The sequence below is a fragment of the Lepisma saccharinum genome, chromosome 21 (genome assembly GCF_977018435.1).
Source record: "Lepisma saccharinum chromosome 21, izLepSacc3.1, whole genome shotgun sequence".
In the NCBI taxonomy this organism is placed as follows: domain Eukaryota; kingdom Metazoa; phylum Arthropoda; class Insecta; order Zygentoma; family Lepismatidae; genus Lepisma; species Lepisma saccharinum.
The window spans coordinates 60997813-61004075 of record NC_139249.1 but is presented as its reverse complement, the minus strand read 5'-3'; the positions used below and the strand labels follow the sequence as shown (position 1 = coordinate 61004075).

Sequence of the window (6263 nt, the reverse complement as noted above, 5' to 3'; positions counted from 1 at the left end):
CTTTTGGGGGGGGACAAGTGCCCCTGTGTACCCTACTATAATATGTGCCAATGCGACACAATATATTAAAAATTTGCCCCCTCTGGGATTGACCCCCCCCTACAAAGAATTCCTGGCTACGGGCCTGATTGAATAGCTTCTTTGGTCCTTATTTACATGACAGCTCTTCTGATTGATTGACGAGAAGATTGAAAGGATGTGCAGGGAAGAAACGCCTGTCCTGTAAGTCGTACATTATATTTTCAGCACAATTTCTCAACAAACGCACATAAAGTAAAGTAACAGTGCAATTGTTAATTAGTGTTCGCTACCTACGAGATGTTCAAAGTATTATTTTCGCGGACGATGTTTCAACTTCAAAGCTAATAAATCTTATCTTGCACTCAATATTCAATGAAGCGATACTTAGAAATGGAGTTCCGATTGTGTAATGGTTTTTGAAAGTTGCATACGTGATGATACGGAAGGCGAGTGTGGAAGATAAGGCCAGAGGCGCAACCACGAATTTTTATCTGGAGGGAGAAAGTGCCAGGATAAACGTACCAATAATAATCCCGATCCCAACTTTACGGGATCCCGAGCAATCGGAAAATACCGAATGGTCATTTTTAAATGTCGTTAATTCTCCACGATTTTTGCATTGTAAATGTCTGGAACTTATCTGTAATTATTAGTTTTTGTACCAGAAATGCAAAAACAATCATTTAAAGTGAAAATGACGTGTAGAATTCGAGATTTCCAGAGCTTCGGAGAAATTTCCCTACTTTGTCGCTATTCATGACGTTAATTAGCAATAGTTCGACCTGGCCATACTGTGTGTTTACAACATGGATTCCGATGCAGGTAACTGGCTTTGCTAAGTAACGTAAGAAAAATATATATATTTTCTTACAGAACAGGAACACAAAGTGAGAAATGCACAGTTCCGAATTGAGTATTATTAACGCTAGAAAGGTATGGTTCTCGGCATGTACGTTATTAGTGACACGTCAGATAGACGTGTAGGCTATAAGGAAGGACAAATCATGAGATTGTAATCCTGATTTGTTGTTATATTTTTTTTAGGGTACATTTTATTTCTTCATTGGTATATTGAAGAATAGTCACAAGTATTTCGTCACAAAAAACAGTGGTACTACTTTACTAGGTACTACTTTACTATACCTGAGACACCTGGGAATCATTTCTTTCGCACTTTTTTACATTGCTAACGTACTATTCTGCATTCCGGAACACTTATTTAGGTGAAATAATTGAATTTGTTAGGAAAGTAATGTATATTTCTTACATTTACGAGTACTTACTGTTCTTGTTTATTTCCACACACAACATGGCGATAGCTTACCGTTGATCGTTCCTTGAGCCAGAAAAACCATTGATGTTAGCCCAAAAATTCACAATAGCCCCACAAACCATCACGGGGACGAGGTATGCCTACTAGGTTAGGTTAGGCCTGTTAGGTTTGGTTCCATTAGCACTCCTTTCGTTCAATTTAGCATATATGGACAATACGAGAGCGTATTGTGCTCTCATGCAGGAAGCAAATGGCGGCAGCAGCAATAGCGCGTCGGAAATAGATTTTCGGGTACTACTTTACTATACCGGAGACACCTATCAATGATTTATTTCGCTTTTTTTTTTTACGTTGCTAACATGCTATTCTGCATTGTGGAACATTTCTTTAGGTGAAAATGAATTTCTAACGAAAATAATGTCTATTTCTTACATTAACGAGTACTTACTGTTGTTCCTTATTTCCAACAAACCATCCACGGGTAGCCCCAAAAACCATTGACATTAGCCCAAAATTCACGATAGCCTCACGAACCATCACGGGGACGAGGTATGCCTACTAGGTTAGATTAGGCCTGTTACGTTAGGTTCCATTAGCACTCATTTCGTTCAATTTAGCATATACGGACAATACGAGAGCGTATTGTGCTCTCGAGCAGAAAGCAAATGGCGGCAGCAGCAATAGCACGTCAGAAATAGATTTTCGTAGAAAACCACATGCATTCGCATTAAAATGGATCAAAACTACATTCCCGAACATCAACAATGCTACAGAAAATGATTTGCGTAAGTACTTTCTCCTGTAAATTTGAAGAAATCCGTCTCCGGTATAAAGTGTTACCAAAACAGTTTAAAACATTCCACAGAAGAGGTGGCTTGACGGGAGTTGTTTGCTGCTGTGGGTCCTGGCCTTTTATGAATAACATTTTTGGCTGGTGTTCGTATACATTTCGTATCCCAAACAAACCCATTCTTGCCCGTCATTGTTTCTCCTTGCACTTTTATAACAGTTCCGATAGTTTTTCCTCACCACTTTTTGGTACAGTTGGCTTTATTTTTTTTACTTTCGTTTGAAAGAGTATCATTTTTCTTTTTCCGAGGCTGCTCTGGTGTTGTAGAAATTTCAATTTTTTTGAACTACTTCTACTTCCAAAGAATCTAAGTCATTTTCATCCGGTGCATACTCGGGGCCAGCATCACTATCGTAACAGCTTTCATCTGAATCCGAATTTACTTCAACTTCGGAACTTTCTTCTGCCTCGTCGAGAGCAGCCAATATTGCATCTTCACTGTCCAAAAGTTTGACATTGGTTTAGTCTTCCAATTACTTGACATAACACAGAAAACGGTAACGGTTCCGATTGTTTTATGATTTCTCCTAGCACAAAGACTAATTATCGTAGAATTTTGGAAATCATTGTCACACGAAATTTGAACCTTCCTTAAAGTAATGAGCACTGTTTGGACTCGAAAAAAGTTATTTATGTTGAATAGAAACAACTTGAAAATTACCTTACTCACTTCTCATGGACAAGATATTCTCCATCGACAAGCAACAGTAAATATCGTAGAAGCGTGGGAATGAATGTAGAAGTAAATCGGAACCTAAATAGAATGCATTTAGGGACTTTATTTTAATGCTAAGGGACCAAACCTAACCTGCCTAACCTAACCACGAAAGCATATATTGAACAAAACCTTCAGTAATCACTAAAACTCTGCAGTATGTGTTAACAGACGTACATCAAAATCGAACCATGTATAAATTGCATTCCTTTCATGATGAAATCTCAATAAAACAAAAGGAACTTGGGCCCAGAAAACAATGCAAACTGTACTCAAACATTCAACAAAAACACCCATCAAAGTAAGCGATACGTCAGACTTGCGTGTATGAAAAAAGCCGTGAAGCGATTTTACAATACTGGACCCTTCTCCAATTTCGTTCATATTACGCATACTCATTAATTTAGGGCTCCTAATCACAAATGTGAAGTTAATATTTGGCGCTCACGTGTTGAATTTGCAAAAAAAAAAAAAAAAAAAAAAAAAAGGAGTCTGTGATCGCAACCGGCAATGCGCGATTGCTCATTATTTATCGGAAGATTTTGCATTTTGAATACTTTAAGAACGAAATATATATTCTAAATTTTAACTATGTTTGCCTAACCTAACCTTAGCTTACCATGAATAGTTTGTGGGGCTATGCGGGAATGGTTTTTGTTGTGGGGCACCGTTAAGAAATGTTAGTTTTGAATACTTTAAGAACGAAATATATATTCTAAATTTTAACTGTTTGCCTAACCTAACCTTACCATGAATGGTTTGTGGGGCTATGCGGGAATGGTTTTTGTTGTGGGGCACCATTAAAAAATGTCTTTCGTAGCACTTGAGCGACAAATTTTAACTATACAATCGTCATTAAGTGTCCTAAATTATTGACTATGCAAAGTATGAACGAATACCGCAGTATTATTAATATGTACCCAACTGAAAGTGACTAAGAAATAGCTTTTTTCAAAGCAAAATTTTCGAAATGACTTCATTTCCTACCTTCAAAGATGCCGTCTTCCTCCCACCAACAACTCACAGATTACTGAACAACTGAACGCTCCCTACACCGTTGCCAAACTAACCCAGGTGCAGTTGGCTGTATAGCGCAAATGTGCAGTGAACCCCCAGTAATATACAAAATAAACAATAACTGAGATGTTCATAAGCGTAGAGTGCCAAATTCTCTTATTGAGAAGGAGAAACCACGGGCAAGAGCCACTCAGCTCCCCTCTAGTTCCGTTTCATGCAAACTCTCCGCTGAACCTCCGCAAGGCAACCCCTACCATGCTAAAAGCATATGATGGCTAGCAGAAGCTCGACGCGTACATATGGCGAAAATACATGTAGTCTGATACTGGAGGAAGGTCGTCGCGTCAAAACGGACATCCGCAGTTCGTTGTATCACCAGCGAGCTGGAGTGAACCACACTCTTCTCTCTTCCAGTATTGCACTATGTGTTTCAATTTGAATTCATTTGGCATTCTCATTGTATTATTTATATTTTACAAGACTTATTAGATTAATGAAGAGGTGACCTCAAACGAAAGCTAGAAGTAAAGATGATGGGACAAATAAGATAAATATGATAGAAAACAACTTGCCTACACATTCAGAGTTTTCTTCTTTAAGAATGAAACACTTCAGGTGGAAGGAGCCGAAAAGTCAGATAGAGGGCGAGGGGTCGCTTGTCGGACAAGACTTACAACCTTTTGGTCTTCTTACGTCAGACTAAATGCTTTTGTTCACATGTTAGGCTTTTTAGCTTTAGTTGTCTTAGAATATATACACTGCAATTTTCGGGGCTTTATCGTGCTTGATCAAAAATGTAGTATTTACACTTTATTCAAGCCTAACCTAACAATGAAGGCATTTCGCACGTACGTCAGAAGACGACCAAAAAGTTGTTTGGGTTTTGTGCGATCAGTTATACTCTAGCGCGAGATGGTGTTCGAGGGGACGCGCGCTATTGACTTTGTTACCTGTCATTGTCTCCATACTGTTAGCTTGTTTTGAAGTGCGTGGCTGGTGATTCAAATATATTTGGCATGGTGATACGTTGAGTGGAGTGAGGTGGATTGTGTATGGGAAGGAGTGTAGTTGTTGCTGTGTGAGAAGTTACGATATTGCATAGAATGGAATCGAATGTCTTTGATTTAGCGATATACTTTCGAATAGTTATATAAGAATTATCTTGTAATCAAGTGGTCTTGGGTTCGATTACTGATACATACTCATTTTAGCAGGCAGAGATTTGTATTTTTAAGTGTAGGTTCAGGATCCAGTCAAATGTTGGCAAAAGTGGAAGAGACAAAATTGAGGCGAGAATATTTTCTGAATTCTGAGGTACCCCTAAATACAATACCATACGAAAATCTTAACTTAAAATGATCGTCCCCTACACACACACTCTTTGGTGCTGTCACTGTTATCTGAACATAAAGCGAATTAACTTTGTCAGTAATCCACCGGCCAAAATTTGATAATTTTCCCAGTACTATCTCTACGAACCAAAGCGTGTAGTGTCTCAAAAGGTTTAGATAAGTCCACTTTGCATAATTTTGGTGAACCCCCAAGAAAATCCAGTCCATAATTATATTCACTAAGGTGTCAGCGTCCCTCCTCTCGACTGATACTAGAAAGCACCGTCCATTTCCGCCGAAAACCCACTGCCCTTCAACACGATGACCCCGATGGTGCTTTCTATGGCCAAACTTTGACTCGTCAATTTCTACCACTTTGCCGACACCTCCAATTTTCTCATGATTTTCATAGAATGTGTGCTCTACAACCTCCCGACAAAATGAAAACCAGTCAACAGCTGTTTTAGATGAAATTTCAGCCTGATCACAAATAATGTTTAATGTGCAATTCGACGCCCACAGATTGACAAAAATGCATAATTGTAACAATGATAATTTTGATTTACAGAAGAATGTTTCCTTTGTAATTGATACGGAGTAATTTCACCGCAATGACTTTTTCTTCTTTAACACAACCTTCCCCTTACACTTCCATGAATACTTATCTGTTGACGCATCATCCTTGTTCAAATTTAATATGTGCCCACGTGGACACATATAATTCCCTTCTTTAGGCACAACTCCAAAATCCATTAGTTTCTTAATTCTTAATGAGTCCATGCCCTTCTTCCTCCACACTCCACTTATACAACTGTATTACATTAACAATTCTCTCTTCTGCCATTGTTCCACCCTGAATGCAATCCTAATAACAATGCAACAGTGTGGGAATGCTGTAGATAACGTAACGAATTTCGAACCTCACTTGTTGTTGAGCAAATATGGTTTCCAATTGTTGTTGATGTTTCGAAAATCATCATGGTAAATCACAATGTCATTTTACAACTTCTGCACGTTAATTTACTATTTCTACACGTGACAACCAAATTTTAACTG

At 38.4% G+C, this 6263-nt stretch overlaps 1 protein-coding gene across 4 annotated transcripts in view; it reads left to right on the top strand.

The window, feature by feature from the left end:
• Positions 1 to 790: 790 nt before the first annotated feature.
• The window catches only part of LOC146004336 (uncharacterized), a 147034-nt gene continuing 141561 nt past the window's right edge, over positions 791 to 6263 (top strand). For 3 of the 4 annotated variants that reach the window (XR_014443915.1, XM_083143123.1, XM_083143121.1), the window contains exon 1: positions 835 to 954. The gene's annotated coding sequence lies outside the window, so the exon portion shown is untranslated. Of the gene's footprint in view, positions 955 to 6263 lie in introns of all 4 variants that reach the window. The other variant, XM_083143122.1, reaches the window with a different exon arrangement.